At 41.1% G+C, this 16,470-nt stretch overlaps 1 protein-coding gene across 10 annotated transcripts in view; it reads left to right on the forward strand.

Moving 5' to 3' along the window:
- The first annotated feature begins 1,576 nt into the window (after positions 1-1,576).
- The window catches only part of RAF1 (Raf-1 proto-oncogene, serine/threonine kinase), a 96,949-nt gene continuing 82,055 nt past the window's right edge, over positions 1,577-16,470 (forward strand). For 2 of the 10 annotated variants that reach the window (XM_073352233.1, XM_073352240.1), the window contains exon 1: positions 1,577-1,738. The gene's annotated coding sequence lies outside the window, so the exon portion shown is untranslated. Of the gene's footprint in view, positions 1,739-2,422; positions 2,437-2,465; positions 2,488-15,847; positions 15,870-16,470 lie in introns of those variants that run through there. The other 8 variants (XM_073352242.1, XM_073352241.1, XM_073352235.1 and 5 more) reach the window with 7 other exon arrangements.

A 16,470-nucleotide genomic window follows, 5' to 3' on the forward strand; every position in this document is an offset into this window, starting at 1 on the left:
TGTCTCAGGGTCCTTCAGGTATCCACAGTGGTCTGAAGTGTGCTGGTGGGGTCTCTGCAAAGCATGGCATGTAGTTCCTTGCAGAAACAGAAAGTCTGTGGTGAAGCATGCAGATCTACTGTTGTGCTCCCTCACCTTGTGGTTTCCCTGATGCCAGTGCCTTTGCTTTCACACCGCACTGCTCCTGATTCCTGTCATACCCCTTTGCCTGGGTAATCTGCTCACATGTAAAATGTCCATGTTTCTACAGGTGGCCTGTAGGTGTGAATGCACAGGAGAACCATTAGTTCCTGTCTGATCCAGGCAGGAGCACAACTAGTGCGCAGAGCTGCCATGGTCAGCTGGGCGGTTGCACACAACAAGGGTGAGCTCCTAGCAGAGGTGAAAGTGGGCCAGTACAGTGTACTGGTAAGAAGTTGCCACCGGTATGGGCCTGTACACAGCCAATGTTAAAGCACTGCTGTGGCAGAGTTTTAAGGACTCTCCTGGGAGGGCTGCCAAAGGTGTTGGGGGGAAGGGGCAGCTCTCCAGGGCCTGGTGATTTAAAAGGACCTGGGGCTCCCACGGCAATGGCTGGAGCCCTGGGCGGCGCGGAAGAGTTGGCTGGTGGTGGCTGACCCCCAGCTCCGCCTCTTCTGGGGTCCCAGAGCCAGGCCCCATACAGGTGAGAGTTTTATGTTACTTTCACCCCTGGCTGCTAGGTATGCTTGCCAAGGTGGGCAATCAGTAAAAAGCATTTCAAAAACACAGGGGAGGTTGTAAAGGCAGGAGGGTGGTTTCTGGTCGGTGAGCCTTGAGCAGTGGAGTTTAAAAGTGTGACTAGCAGTCAGTGTAATGGAATGGGGCAGTGTGGGCCAGCTGCTGGAAGACTGGGAGGGTCAACACAGGTCCTGCAGTGGCTACACAGGCACTGCGTCCTCCTCAGACGGTCGATGATGCCTCTACCCTGTTGAGAGGGTGGTTTTCCTGCATGTTGCTGCTACACGGGCTGGAAACAAATTTGAGCACAGACACTTCCACAAATAGGTCACCGCAAGGGAACGAGCGGCGCCCAGCCTCGCTAGGGGAAGCTAGTCTCTCACGCTGACAGAAGCAGCACCAGCTACATCCAAAACTGCAGCTACTGGGGCGGGTGTGACACCCCACTGCCAGGCTACTTCCCCCAGGGGAAGAGCAGACAGCTCAGCAGAGCTCTGGCAGGCAAGCCGAGCTCGCCTCTCCCCCCTGCAAGTAGCCAAAGCCCCTGCATCCCGGAAGAGGCTGAGGCGGAGGGAGCAGAAAGAAGCGAGGCAGAGCAGCCAGCTGTGAGTAAAGAGATCCCGCCGCAGCTGCTCCCGGAGGAGAAGGGCGAGCCCCAGCCCCCAGGAAGCGCAGTGGCGGCGGGGCAGGGCGTATGGTCGCACTGATTGTCACAGAAGAGGGGCGGGCAGTGGCTGTTGTCAGACCCCACTCCGCACGTAGAGCCGGAGTCTTTCACCCCCTCTCCCCACGCGGCTCCCCCTGCTCTCAAATGGCGACTTGGGTCGCACAGGGGGCGGGCCAGAAGGTGGGTCTCATCGATGGCTCGGCGGTCTGGGCTAGCGGCGGGGGGAGGAGGAGGAGCCGAGCGCCGGCCCGATCGATGGGCTCGCGAGAAATGTCTCGCGGAGGGTGAGGCGGCCATTTTAGATGGGGAGCGGAACGAACGGCGCCGAGTGAGGAGCGAGGCCGGGGGAGCCGTGGAGCCTGCGTGAGGGAGGTACGGGCAGTGCGGGGACCAAGGTCACGGAGGGGGGTGGAGTAACGGGGGTTCCCCCTCCCTCGGCCGGGCTCCCCTTCCTAGCTCCTTTCCCTGGAGCGGAGTCAGCGGTTCCTTGCCCTGTTGCTGAACCCCGGGGACGCTGACCCGCCCGGGGAGGAGACGCCGCCCCGTTGGAGAGCGGGTGTCAGCGAGGTGACCCTCTCTTCCCCCGACATAGGCGGAGGGCCCTGGGCTGCCCTTGCGCTAGGAGCGGTGAAGAGACGGGACCGGACGGGGGCAGCCTGCTGGAGCCGTTTGTAGCTGGGTCCCTGCCTGGCTTGAGCCTTGAGTAGGGCGCTCCAGGCGCAGTGGCCTGGACCCAGCACCGCGGAAGGGGACAGGGACGGGGAGGGGGGCTCCTCCTTCTGTAGGCGCTGCGGATCAGGGGAGGGTGGCCCTTTTGCCTGGCGGTGTCAATGGGAGCCCCCCAGAGGTGACTGGGGGCAGAGAGAGTATTCCCTCCTGCAGGGAGAGACGCTGGAAAGCGGGGCTGTAGCCAGGGGTCTGTGACACACATTAGCTAAGTGGCCGAGTAGTGTGGGGCGTGCCATGTAGCTGAGGAGTTTGTACAGCCCTTCCTGTTTTAGTTTTTCTCCTTCTCCATGGGTTTTTTTTTTTAATCTCTCCCACACTGTTCATTAGGTCTGGCGGGACAGGTGAGCAATGGGCACCTAGAAGCACCTGGAATGCTACCCTGATAAAGTATGGTATGCTGTTCTGTATTTATCTGTACTGACAGGTTTCAGAGTAACAGCCGTGTTAGTCTGTATTCGCAAAAAGAAAAGGAGTACTTGTGGCACCTTAGAGACTAACCAATTTATTTGAGCATGAGCTTTCGTGAGCTACAGCTCACTTCATCGGATGCATACGGTGGAAACTGCAGCAGACTTTATATATACACAGAGAATATGAAACAATACCTCCTCCCACCCCACTGTCCTGCTGGTAATAGCAGAGGAGGAGGTATTGTTTCATATTCTCTGTGTATATATAAAGTCTGCTGCAGTTTCCACGGCATGCATCCGATGAAGTGAGCTGTAGCTCACGAAAGGTCATGCTCAAATAAATTGGTTAGTCTCTAAGGTGCCACAAGTACTCCTTTTCTTTTTATCTGTACTGAAATGATCTACTTGGAGCTGTACTAGTACTGCACAGAATTGGGGACTATTGTGCCAAGTTTCTAGTGCTGTACAGATGTAGCCCACTAAATCTTACTGTCACCTTGATCTGCTCTATTGCACTGAGAATAGAAAGTGTATGTATCTCTTATATGGTTAAATGAATCAGTTTTTAAACACAGTGCAAATCACTGTTTGGACATTGGTATTTCAGTTTTGATGCTACATGTTTTGGTTTAGCTTAAACCAGTTCTCAGTTGATTTAAGTTCAAATTAAATACACCTTTTGAGAACTGCAATGAGTGTGTCTTTGCAGGGATTTTTTTTTTTTTTAGCAATTTAACCAAATATGTTTAAAATTATGACTTTTGTTAAACTGGGGCAACTTTGCCATGTAGACAAGGCCTTTCTCTAGAGCAGTACCTTATGATTATGCGGTTACATAGAGCCCATTTATCTAAGGTTCTGGTAGGCATACAAATGGTCTTCCCCTAAATAGCATCTGCTTGTATAGTTGTCATGTCTTCTGGCGCAGATTCTGAAATTTACATGTCTGATGTTGCCTTCTACCCTAATAGCCTTGGAATGGCATCCATAAATGAAAGGAGTTCGTCAGAGGCTCTGAGGCCTCAGAACCAATTGAAGTTGGATTGTCAAGTTGGGGATGTGTTCCAGGCCTGTAAGAGGCAGTTGGAGATTGTCTTAAGCATGTAAAGAAGAGAAGGAAACTGAGTGGGCCCTTGAACATTTTACTTGCCTGGGGCTCTACAGAAGCTGAGGCCAGCTGTGGTGGATGGAAAATGCTTGAAAAGAGGGTTAAAAATGATCATCTGTGTTGAAAAGCTTGTAAATAGCTAATATTTAGATAGTGCCCTACAAACATTGACTAATTAATAGGTCTGTTTGTTGTGTGAAGATGAAGTATGCTTGTGGCGAGTTTACATAGGGACATTCAGGAAAATTAATCCAAATTAGCTAAAATTGTGAATTTAAAGCAGATTAGTTAAACAGTATTAAAACCCTGTGTGGGTGCTCTCATTCAGAATTGATATGATCTTAATTTGATTTAGTTTAAGTAGTTAATTTCTCTCTGTAGACAAACTCTTAGATTACTTTTGGTCACTAAATTGTGTTGACACAGATCAGAACTTTAACCTATTTCATGAGTGTAATTTATTTAATAATACAAACCTGGCAAAATTGTGTTGGTAACATAGATTTGCAAAGATTGCCTGTAATGGATTATTAAATTTGAAGCACACTCATCATGCAGTTTATGTACATACTCAATATCTCCAAGACTAGATATTTTATTTCACAACAGCAGTAATTTACTGTACTTTCATGTTTACCCGATTTGAGAAATGTGCTACTGTTTTCGGACCAGTCATATCCACTTGATACATACTGTTTGTAATGACAGGATCATGGTGGGGTACTTATGGATATAGGATGAAAAAATGCTCTTATATTTTGTGGCATGTATTTGTTGTAAGAAAACTCTTCTAAAGCAGAAATATGAGATGTGTTCAATACATACATAGGACAGGTTCTCTAAGTAGACTGACTAGATAATTCATGTCACTGATCAAATATAACAGAGTTCAGTGAGGCAAAAATGCTACCTTTTTGGTCTTTATAAAATTAACTAGATTCTTTTAAGGAATGGGTATGAATTAATTGCTTTTGCAGGTTTGAGATGATTTGAAGTTGGTATGGTATGCCTTGCATAGTTGAATACATGAATAATCTCGGTATGCTTTCAGTTATGTATTTGCTCTAGCACTGCTAAAAGGAAAGGCAGAATTTAGACAGACATAATTTTCTGAACAGTTAATTCTCAGTGGATTACTGGACCTTGCTACTTGCACAGTATTTTTTTTGTAAATAACTATTTTACTTTGGTAAGCATCGGCTGCATGTTTACTTACTTAGTTACTTGAATATTGCCTTTATATTATAAACGTCGTCTGTTCCATGCAAAGGTGATTTTGTTGGAATTCTGGATGCTAACATTTTATAGTTAAATGGAACATGCCTCTTTTGTGTATTAAAACCCTACTTTGGTTACATTACAGTCCAATAAATGAAATACTGTCAGACCAGGTCTGTGCTACAAACTTACATCAGTATAACTACGTATAACTACGTCACTCAGGGGTATGAAAAATCCACACCCCTGAGTGATGAGATTATATTGACACCCTCCCACCCCGTAAATAGCACTGTATCCATGAAGACCTGTCGACATAGCTACTGCCTCTTACAGAGGTGGATTAATTACACCTCCCGGAGTAGCTCCCATCGGCTTAGTAGTGTCTTCATTAAAGCTGCTGCAGCTTTTTAAGTGTACACCTGCCCTCTGAGAGAAATTTTTGATTGGGTTTAGCCATGATCTCTCAGTAGAGTTCAAAGCTAAGAAATGTAACAACCACGGTTAAATGGACTTTATATCAGTGGACATTTGTTTTCATGGGATATAGTCAATGTTGATTGACTCCAAGTGTTTTCTGGAGTTTTTGCCTTCTTTGTGGTGAGGAAAATTTAGCTTTTCAAAACTAGGATTGCAATACAAAAATTGTCTAGATTCTCTCATGAGCAATACAAAAATATATCCATCTGACTTTGTTTGTCATTGCAGGTGTGTCTAAGTTTTGCCATTCTTCTCTAGTGCCTGCTCCAAAAACAGATATCCTGCTTACTGAAATAAATGGAGCAGAGCATACATTCTAACCAGTCAAAGCTGATTTGTTTTAACTTTAGACAAAACAGTTAGGCAGTGGGCCTTTCATGTAATGTACTAATATATATGGCAATACTGGTTTGTTTCCTTTCCACTCTCGGGGAAATCAGATTTAGGTTTGTATCTGGAGACCATTCTGATATTTAGCTTGATCTTTCTGTTCTGCAATTTTATTCCATTTTACCCTTCTATTGAATCGTTACATTGCCTATACTATGTGAGGCCTGCTGTCTGCATATTTCAGTTATGTATTTCAGTGCTGCCTAGCTTCTCCTCTTTTTATTGTTATGTTAGATTGTTCTAATTCAGATTCCAAATTGGGTGTTGCATTGCATCTTTGTTGTTGGTTTGACCAAAAACTGTTTCTTTTGTAAATTACTCACAAAAGGGTGTTAATTTGTATTGCATTCCAGTTGATGTACATAGTATTACTTAAGAACAGTTGGGACATCTTATAAGTATATTTTTAGATCACAAACTGAAGGAGGTTGCTTCACTGACTTTCAGCTGGGTGTGGTGAAGGGTTAACCATATTAATTAAAGTTGGCTCAGAATTTTAGACTTTTAATATAATGGGGGCTCAGATTTGCTTTTCTTAACTCTCTTTGGAGAGCAAGCTAGAATTTTGAAAATCATTGTTGAGGGAATTGTCCAATGGAGATGCAAAGCTGGAGACTTAGCAAGAAAGAGACAGGCATTGCCCTGCTTCATGGAGCGAGGTGGTCCCCTCTTCTCTCTTCCTACCTCCTGGATGACTTGGGGAGAGTGGGGAAACTCCATTCTGTGTTGCACTCCTACTGCTAAATCCCTTTCTCGCTCCTCAGAGGAAGGGTATTGTGGCTTTTATTCCCTGATCACTGCTGCTTGCTCTGTCTAAACCTATGGGTAAATCAGACAGTGGCTTGCTGAGGTGGTAGAAAGACTGTTCGCATTCATTGCTTGTAAAGCATGCCAGATAATTACTAGCTTGTGGTAGGTATGAAAGGAGGGAACCAAAAGGGTCCAGGAGGAGAGCAATGCCGTGATGAGAGGCCATCTACATGAGAATGAGAGGATACTAAGATGCTAAGATTCCCCCCCCCCAACCCCCCCAATGGCCTCTTGGCTGCTACAAGGGAAGTAGACATCCACTGCTGTTGTACTGTTCCCTCAGCCCGGGCTCCTCACTGCTGCAAGGGGAAGGAAGAAGAGGTTTTAATTGTAATTCTTGGGTCCATGTCTCCTGTGAATACCTCTTGTGTCAGCTGCTACTGCTGTCCAGAGTTTCCCAAGCAACAATAGTAGCTCAGACTACATGATTGTTAAATTTCACTGATGCCCATAGGATTCTGAATAGCAACAGTGACACAAGTCTTAACTTCATTGTGGTCTTGCTTGACAAAGTGATGAGCAACAGTAGAGGCACACTTGTTGCCTGTAAGCTTAAGAAGGCAAAACTGCCTGGTTCTGATTCGGTTTGTTTGAAAGGTTATCTTTGCAACTAAAGGTATTAGAAACTTTGTAAAAATGAAAGCTTAGATTGTGCAGAAATTGATATAGGGCCTCCTGCTCGTCAGAACAAACTTCCCACCCACTGTGGACATCTGGATTTTTTAGTTGGCTGTATACATCTGTTTACCAGTCTGGCCTGCCAGCGCAAGTGTGTGTCATGAAATAGAGAATTAAGGATCTGAGGAGTTAAAAGAAAACTGTACTGATTTTGTTTAGCCTAGCAAAATCGGATATTATTACGTACCTGAAGAAATTCTGTGTACTTGAAAATAAATTTTAATATTAGAGGTTTGGCATTTGCAATTTTATCTAATAAAACGTTTAATAAAAAAGTTTTGAGTCTTTCTAGTCTCCTCAAATATTTTTTGTATTTAAATGGGTTTCTCTCTGTCCTCCCCTGGTTGTTTTTTGGTTGTAATCTTCTCTGTCAACTAATTGTTTGTGAAAGTTGCTGGTCTGTTTGACATCAGTAGAAGTCTGGAAAAGTCCTTGATTTATGTAGAAAATAGTATCATGTACAGAAGCTTCTACTAACTTGCAAAATGCCTTGCCCCGATCTGGACTATCTCTAGGGTTGAGAACATAGTTCAATCTCCATGGCCACACTAGATATTTGTAAGTTTAAAGTTCCATATCCAATTACTAATCTGCCTATTTTTCTAAATTCTTATGTCCTTTATTCTGCTAATCTTTTCCTTCCTCTTCTTGAATCTCAATCTCTCTCTCTCCTTAATTTAGGGCATTTCTGTAATGCACCACTTTCTTATTTTAGTCTTCTTATCTCAAAGATCCTGGATTATGGATACTTCATTTGCTGAAGAACTGGACCTGGTTCTCTCTTCAGTGTTTAGAATGGTCCTTTCAGTCTGCTTGGGAGGATTTCTAGAGAAAAACATATACTTCACTTCTTACCTCCTTCCATTCTCTGTCCTGTTCCTCTCCTGGGATGAGTTTCTCCATAATGCAGTCACTTACTACCTGTTGGACTGATGAATGATGTACCACAATCTTTGTTCACTTTGCCTTCTTCCACTTGTAAAATTCTTCTCCTTTTCCCCGCTGTCTAGTTTGTAGAGCACTATGGTAGCATAAGGAGAAACTTGCCTGTGCTGTTTTTCTGTGCCACTTCCTTTGTGGCTGGAGCACAGAGAAACAGATGAGGAATGAGTAGTCCTCTTCAGTTCACTATAGCTGAATAAATATTATGTTCAGGAGCACAGTTGGGATAGTTTCACAGTGTAATGTAACAAATGCAGGAAAGATTGGTGTGGAGTGGAAGAAGACTGTATTTTCAGTATCTTGCATGTAAACTGGCCACTAATTGAAAAATGACAGGTTTCAGAGTAGCAGCTGTGTTAGTCTGTATCCGCAAAACGAACAGGAGTACTTGTGGCACTTTAAAGACTAAAATATATTAGATCATAAGCTTACTATATGTTCCATGAAGATATATATATCTTCTTACTATATGTTCCATTCTATACATCCGATGAATCATAGAATATCAGGGTTGGAAGAGACCTTAGGAGGTCATCTAGTCCAACCCCCTGCTCAAAGCAGGACCAATCCCCCATTTTTGCCCCAGATCCCTAAATGGCCCCTCAAGGATTGAACTCACAACCCTGGGTTTAGCAGGCTAATGCTCAAACCACTGAGCTATCCCTCCCCCCGTGAAGTGGGCTGTAGCCCTTGAAAGCTTATGCTCTAACATATTTTAGTCTCTAAGGTGCCACAAGTACTCCTGTTCTTTTTAATTGAAAAATGTTTTTGATGTATTAAGAATTTAATTTTTTTTTAAACCTGTGGGTCACTCTTTTACTGAAAGTTGACCTCATTTGTAACAGGATGTGGACCTGATGTTAGGTCGAAACCCAGTTTCTAGCCACAATTCTAAAACCATAAAATTAACTTCAAAGTTGTAAAATACTTACTGTAAGACAACTTTGAAATTGACCTTTCAATGCATTCTGATGGAATCTGAGTTTTCTAAGTTCTAAACTACTTTTAACCTTGTAAGATGGCTGTTTTCTTTCTAAGTTCCATCATATTTTATATAGTTAAATTACTGTCTCTTAATTGTGATTTTAGTGGTTAGAATATCTTTTGTTACATTACAGACTTGGTTTAAAAGAAGACTGCAAAGTTAAACAGAGGATGACAAACATGCCAAAACCTCTTCTCCCCCTTTCGCCCCTCCCTTCCCCCAGAAAAGCTTGAAGTGTAACCTCTTTAGAGCAGAGAATATCTTTCTGTATGATTGGACTGGCTTAGTTCATTGTGCGTGCTATTGGAATACAAATAATAAATATTTTAAAAACCAGTGTTTGTCATCAGTCTTAAATGAGTTAAATGTTTTTGCATTGTTTATCCAAGAAAGATGAAAAGAAGCTTTAATAGTGCCTGAGGACCTACACTCAACTTGATGGCATTTGTTTGTCATATGATACATTCTGAACATTGCCACATCCAGTGAATTCTAAAATTTCAGGGAATGGTTTAAGAATTGGGGCAGAACATTGCCGATTTTGATGAAAATCGAAAAACCAGAAGAAGGAAATGGGGGACCGAGCAGCTTCAACTACTCTTGTCTATAGATCAACTATTAACGCTTCCCACCATAACAATACCTCACCCCATCACTTCTCAGGCCTGCCCATGGTCCCAACAGGGTTTAAAATGTTAACACCCTGAATGACTTACTTCCCAGGCAGAAAGAAATAAAATAATGGTGGGAGAGGGAGTAGAGAATGGGGTTGAACACAGAGCCCTTGACATAAAACAGAAGGAGGTAGTGGGGATTGCAGGGAGTTCCTGAAATAGAACAGGAGGGAAGGGAGGAATACAAGGGACTCCTGTGTATGTAGAGTGAGCTTGTCCTACAGAAGCAGAACATTTTGACCCTCTTGTTTTATGGTTTGGTTATCTCAAATGACAAAATACAAGGTTCTAGACTCATAATTCATTTCTATGAAACTATAGGGATGTCAGTGTAGAACTCGCAGATAGGCAATAATGATTTGCAAAAAAAGTAAAGGCACAGTAATGTAGTGGATTTAAATTTAACTGAAGGTGAGTTACTTCCCGGTCTGTCTTTTCTAGTCTCAAGCTTTAAGTTTACTGTGTTTAATGTGTAGCACATGCATAGGCAGTTAAGTTATGAAAAGAGAGCCAGCTTATGTTGCAATCTAAGCAGTGGCCATATAGTGGAAAGATTCCCCTTTGGCATGTTCACTAGTGCTATTTTTACCTATTCCAGTAAGATCTGCCCGTATGATTTTAAACTACAGGACAGTGACTGGAATTACTTTATTTTACCAATTTACAGTATGCGCTGAAGAGTGTTGTGAGAGAGTGTTAACCAGATGCTGCCAACTTAAAATCACATATGTCAGAACATAGTTTATATTGTCACAAATAAAATGACCACTACAGCTGAAAGAAATAGTTTTCTCCATTTCTTTTGTTTTGTGTACTTCGCATTTAACAGAAGTTTGTCAATAGTCACTTTGAGAAATTCCCTTGTGAAGTATTGAGATTCCCTTGTTGAGTATTTCCCTTGTTTGTTTGTTTTTACTCCTGCAGCAGCTAGGGAGAAACATTTTTAAAAAGAGCCAATACGATTGTAAAACAACAATTGGCCTCGTGGCACAGGAATGGGCATAGTGTCTGAAACTGTTAACCTGAAATTTAAGTCAATTAAAAAAAGTTTTGTTTATATTCTGCAAAATCTATAGCCTAAGATTCTTCTTTCACCAGGGAAAACGTTCCACACTGTGAGTAGATTTTTCAAGTCCTGCCAGAGATGAAACACTTCAACTAGAAGACTGATAATAGTGAAAATTGGAGCATATAATGAAAACACTACTTCTGTTATCACTGTAGTGTTGCAAAAGTAATAGGCTAATAGAAAATACCACATATATACAAGTTATTGCCATGTAACCCGAACTTTGACTTTTCTAACTTTCATGATTATGTAATCTTAACTACAACACTGCACTGTTGTGGTTTTTTTGAACTTATTAAATATAATATGCCTTTATTTTGAATAGATGTGCTTCTTTCTAACAGTGTTGGCAGGTATTGTGATTTAAAACTTTCCTGATTGCAAACTGTTGGGCATGCTATTTTTGGACTTTAGAAATGTATATTTATGGTAAGCAGAATTTTAAAAGTTACAATATCAGGTTAAAAAAAATCAAATAAGCTTAAATGAATTTTTTAAAATGCAAAGTGATGAACTTACAGACAGAAACAGTACTCTATTTTGCTTTTATAATGAACGTACTGAGTTGATTTTTAAACAAGAACATTACAAGTGGTTTTTATTAAAATGGTCTTTATTTCTATTTAGTGGGTACAGACAAAATTGTTAAGAACAAAACATGTTAATTTTTCTCAAATTAATGTGGAACATTGCTATAATTTACAAAGCTGTTGATCTGATTAAACAAATGGCTTGTGTGTGTATGCATCTGTTGGTTCCCATTGAAAAGCAAGAACAGGCTGGCTTTTTTGGTCTACATTTGTTTTCATTTAAAAAGAAAAGGAGTACTTGTGGCATCTTGGAGACTAACAAATTTATTTGAGCATAAGCTTTCGTGAGCTACAGCTCACTTCCTCCTGAAATGCTTGTCTTTGTAGCAAAGTGTGTGCAGTATGAAATTGGAAAAATGTGTATGTCAAAAGTGCCAGGTAGGTCAGTTCAGTTTTAACCTGCTTTCAAAATAAGCAGACTCTTGTGACTTGAAAAATAATAATTGTTTTTTTTTAAATTCTGTGTTGTCCGGAGTTTGCTGCTTCAGACTAGTGGCCTGCAGCTTTCAGCTCTTCAGGTGATAGAAGAGAGCTCATTTCTGGCTAGAAACATCCTGGGATTACAAAGTCCTATCTTTGAAATTCTGTTTCTGTTCTACTTCCTGGCCTTCCATGGGATTTTTACCCTCTGACTCAGGGCTTGTCTACACTGGCAATGTACAGCTCTGCAACTTTCTCTGTAAGGGGTGTGAAAAAGCACCCCCTGAGCGCAGCAAGTTTCTGCTCTGTAAAGCTCCAGTATAGACAATGCACCAGTGCTGGGAGCCACGCCCCTTGTGGAGGTGATTTTTTTTAGAGCACTTGGAGAGCTCTCCCAGCGCTCTGCCGCTACCACACAAGCCACGTTAAAGCACTGCCAAGGCAGCACTTTAGCGTTGCCAATGTGGACTAGCCCTCAGTCAGTGTTGGATTATTTTAGGAAGTGTATGTTTAGTCCAAAATGGGGATTCTGGGTCCCAAAAGTATTTTTACTCCTTTTAGCTTTCCAGCAGCACTAATGAGAACTAACAGCTTTTCTGATTGATGCTTGGTTTACAGTTCTTCCTTTGCCCAATCTGAGCCTCATGTCTTAGTTATTAAGACTTGTACAGGTTTCCTAGAAATTTTTTCTCGTCATGTGCAGGTTTGTTTAAATATAACTACTTTTATGGCCCTCAGAGTTCTAGTTTGGTACTGCATTTTCTTGAACCAGTGCTTGGCAACAACAGCCTCAATTCAGCAAGGTGCTTAATTGTAGGAACTTTACACAGGAGTAATCCTATTGCTGATCAGCAAAGCACTTAGCAAGTGCTTGACTTGACTTCAGTGAGATTTAAGCATGATACTTTGAGTAAAAGTGAAATTAATTAAGGGCTTTAGCATCCTGCTGAATTGGGGACAGCATTACAATTAATTGTGTGATATGTAGAGACCAATCTAGCCTTATAAATTCAGTGTCTTTCCACTGAAATGTTGCTTAAAAATGACTGACAACTCCTTACCTAAGGCTTAGAAGGTCCTGAAAACTTGCCATGATAGTGTAGGAGGAAATAAAATTAACTCCTATGTTAAGGTAATACTTGTAATATGCAAGTAATCGTTTCAGTGTGGTGTATTATACAGCTGTCATATTTATGTTTTTGAATACCTCTGCTTTTTGTTTATATTCACCAGGTGTTGTACCTGAGGGTTTCATTCCCTAGGACTCCAGTCACTTTTAGTAAAGATTAAAAGTATAGATTCCTTTTCCATTCCGCATGAGTTCTGGCTCACTTTTCTGTAGGAAGGGCCATCTCTTCAGTGTCATTTGCTATGCATGCACTCTTTGGCTATTGAATAAAATGTGGCTCGGGGCTTTTCAGAAATACCTGACGTCTGGTATGATAGCTATAGTTGTGCAGATTTGTGTTTTGTAAGACATACACAGTTTGGGTGAAGTGCAATGTAACCATAGTTTTTAATCAATCTTGTACAATATTTTGCTTTGTGCACCTGATAGTGCAGAAGGTTAGTTTTGTCCCTTATTTACATGTTCTCTTTCTCTTGATAGCATCTATCTTTCTGCACAAATGTAGGTCTGTCACAAATAATGGTAAGCCTCATTAATTTGTGATTTGGATTTCCAGACTTACAAAATGCTGCTGTAACCAGGATTTATGGTAAGTGGACATTGCTCTTCCTTTGCACCAAGAAGTCTATTATGAGGAAGACCTCTTTTGAAGCAGAGTTTGTCATTAGGTTCATGGAATTTGGAGCAATTGAAGAAGCATCCCTATAAAATAAATCTTTATAATTCAGGAAAATGTGTGCAAAGGATGGTGTGGGGCATCACGGCTTACCATACCAAACAGAGGTGGAATTCTTTGAGAACACCATCTAGAACATACTTTCTGGACACTTGTGAGGGTATATTAACAAATGACTGACAGAATAGCAAACAGCTTTTTCCCATGTAGGATCTGGAGCTTCTAATTTAATCAAGTATTTGTTTACCATTTTATGTAGGCTGCTTTGTTCACCCTTCTGGTATGGTAAACTGTAAAATAAGAATAATAAAAGTGGTTACAGAGCTGTCCAAACAGTTTGGAGCTAATAAAACTCTAGAGTATTATCGTGTGTTCGGTTTCTACAACCTGAGCCAAACCTATCTTGACCCATGCCCAGATGTATTTTAAAAGCAATTAATGTAGAAGAATGTGAAAACTCTCTTGTTCTTTCTACTTTGATGACTCAGGAAAATAGTTAATTGTGAGTTAGTTGGTTCATTGCATCCTATTTTGTGTTGGTATGTAAACATAATATACTATAGTGTCTAGTGATTTGTAAGTATCATAGTAGAAAGGAAAAGGTCTTTCTCAAATACAGACTAACACAGCTGCTACTCTGAAACCTGTCATAGTAGAAAGGCTTTTCTTAGGCAGTGTTGTAACCTAACTATTTTTATTTGGTCCCCATTTTTTGTAAGATAATACAATATAGCACCACGTCTTTTATCCTTGTATTGTTGGTATGCTCTGTAAACAGACAGTCCCATTTGACTGAGTTGTAGTTTCAAGAGCACAAACATCAACTTTGAACAAATAGCTTTCTGGCTTTTTTTAGTGTGAAAGGGTTATAGAAATAAGGTCAATTTTTATGAAATATTTACTCATTTGAGCTTTATTTTAAGTTTTAGAAACATCTATATCCCTTAACAGCTAGTTGCTTTAAAAGCAATAATGTTTTTTTCTGATGAAATTAAAGCAATATATTGTACTGAAGTGGGCTCCTCTCAGCTAATTAAGGCCTGGATAAATGGAAGTCTTGCATTGCTTCCTGAAGCTCACCAAACTTAGTTTTAAAAAAAGAAAACCAAAAACCAACCTCCTTTGGTGGTGGTAAAGGAGACCTGCGGAGGAATTGTTAAAAAGTGGATTTGCAGCATCTTCTGCTTTTTTTTTTTTTTTAATTAAGCTGGCCTGAAAGATCCCTTTTAAAAAGAAAATTATTTGCTTTTACCCTAGGTCTTGCCTACACTTAGTTTTACCAGCACAGCTATATGTTGGTAGGGGGTAGTGGTGGTTTCTCCCCCCCCCCCCCCCCCCCCCGGACAAAGTTATTCAGCGACAAGCCCTAGTATAGATAGTTATACTTTATATAAAGTGCTTTATATTGATATTCAGATTTGGGAACCAAAAGAAGCTATAAGTTATATTCGTATAAGCCCTTTTATACTGATGTAAGCAGATCCAGAATAGAGGTGTTTTTGCCACTTTAACAATGCCGGATAGTTAAGGCAGCAAAACTTATAAGTGTAGACAAACTCATAGAAATATGAGGAAATAAATTCTGGCCATCCCTGGGGTTTGCCCTTGTGGATGGTTTGGAACAGGTGTATTTTTAACTTTTGCATCTTACTTGGATGGGCAGTGGTGAAAAGATAGTTATTGCAGTTACATAGATTTAGCAAAAATGAAAACCAAAGTTTTGAATAGTGTGACCGCTATGACCTTTGTAGCTTAATTTTCACTCATTTTGTGATGCTGACACTTCTCTAGTTCCAGTCATCTTAGTTTTCCAGGTGAGATAGGACATGAATTTGTAACATTTAAAAAAAAAAAGAAAAGAAAAAGAAAACCAAGAAGGAGGGGGAAAAAACCTCTTGAAATAATTTGGAGGGAACCCCTCTCACCATCTTCATACATCATAAAGAAGCAAGAGAGTGATAAGCCCAGTCTTTCCTTTGCAATTCACTTAGTGTGTCAGTGCCATCTTAGGCTCCTTCTTCTTGCTCTTTGTTAAATGGAGTTTGTGTATATTGTGTCTAAATTATTCTCCATTGAAAAGTCTGTTATGGAATGTAACTTTTTTATGCATAATGTAAACAGGTTAAAAGAGAATGAAGAACAAAGAAGGAAAGAGGAAAACCACCAACCATCCTAGAAATAAAAAAGTTAAAGAAGTAATGAACATCAAAAATGAAATGTCTCTTCCCATCAATAAAAGTATAAAAATGCAAAAATCCTGCTTGCTGCTCTTCTCTATGAGGTCATGGGCCTGGAACAGGGTCTTCTTTTTTTCAATACTAAATATGTCAATTTGTTTAACCTTTCCTTATAGACCATGTGTTTTTTTTTTCAAAAAAACCTTTTATTTTTTTTCCTCCCTTCTGGACAATATCCAATGTGTCCATATCTTTCCTAAACTGTGGCATCCAGAAGTGGACACTGTACTCCAGCTGGGGCCTTACCACTGTGAGCAGAGCAGGAAAATTATCTCCCGTGTCTTACATACATACTTTATCTACCTGTATGCAAAGGGTGGGAAGAGAGTAATTCCACTTCCCTCCCTCAGCAGAGACCCCTCTCCTTTGCTGGCTGTATTGCTGCTAGAGGAGCTGTAATGGGGAATTTTCTGTGTGCCAGGCTCACCATCCTCTCGGTGCTGATTTTGTTTGTGATGAAGGACTGACAAAACCTCTTACCATCTGTATAGACTCCCACAATGAGTTAATCTCCCATGTCCTGAGCCTGGTACAGCTGATTTGAGTGCCCACAATGTAC

This window comes from Lepidochelys kempii, chromosome 7 (assembly GCF_965140265.1).
Source record: "Lepidochelys kempii isolate rLepKem1 chromosome 7, rLepKem1.hap2, whole genome shotgun sequence".
Taxonomy (NCBI): Eukaryota; Metazoa; Chordata; order Testudines; family Cheloniidae; genus Lepidochelys; species Lepidochelys kempii.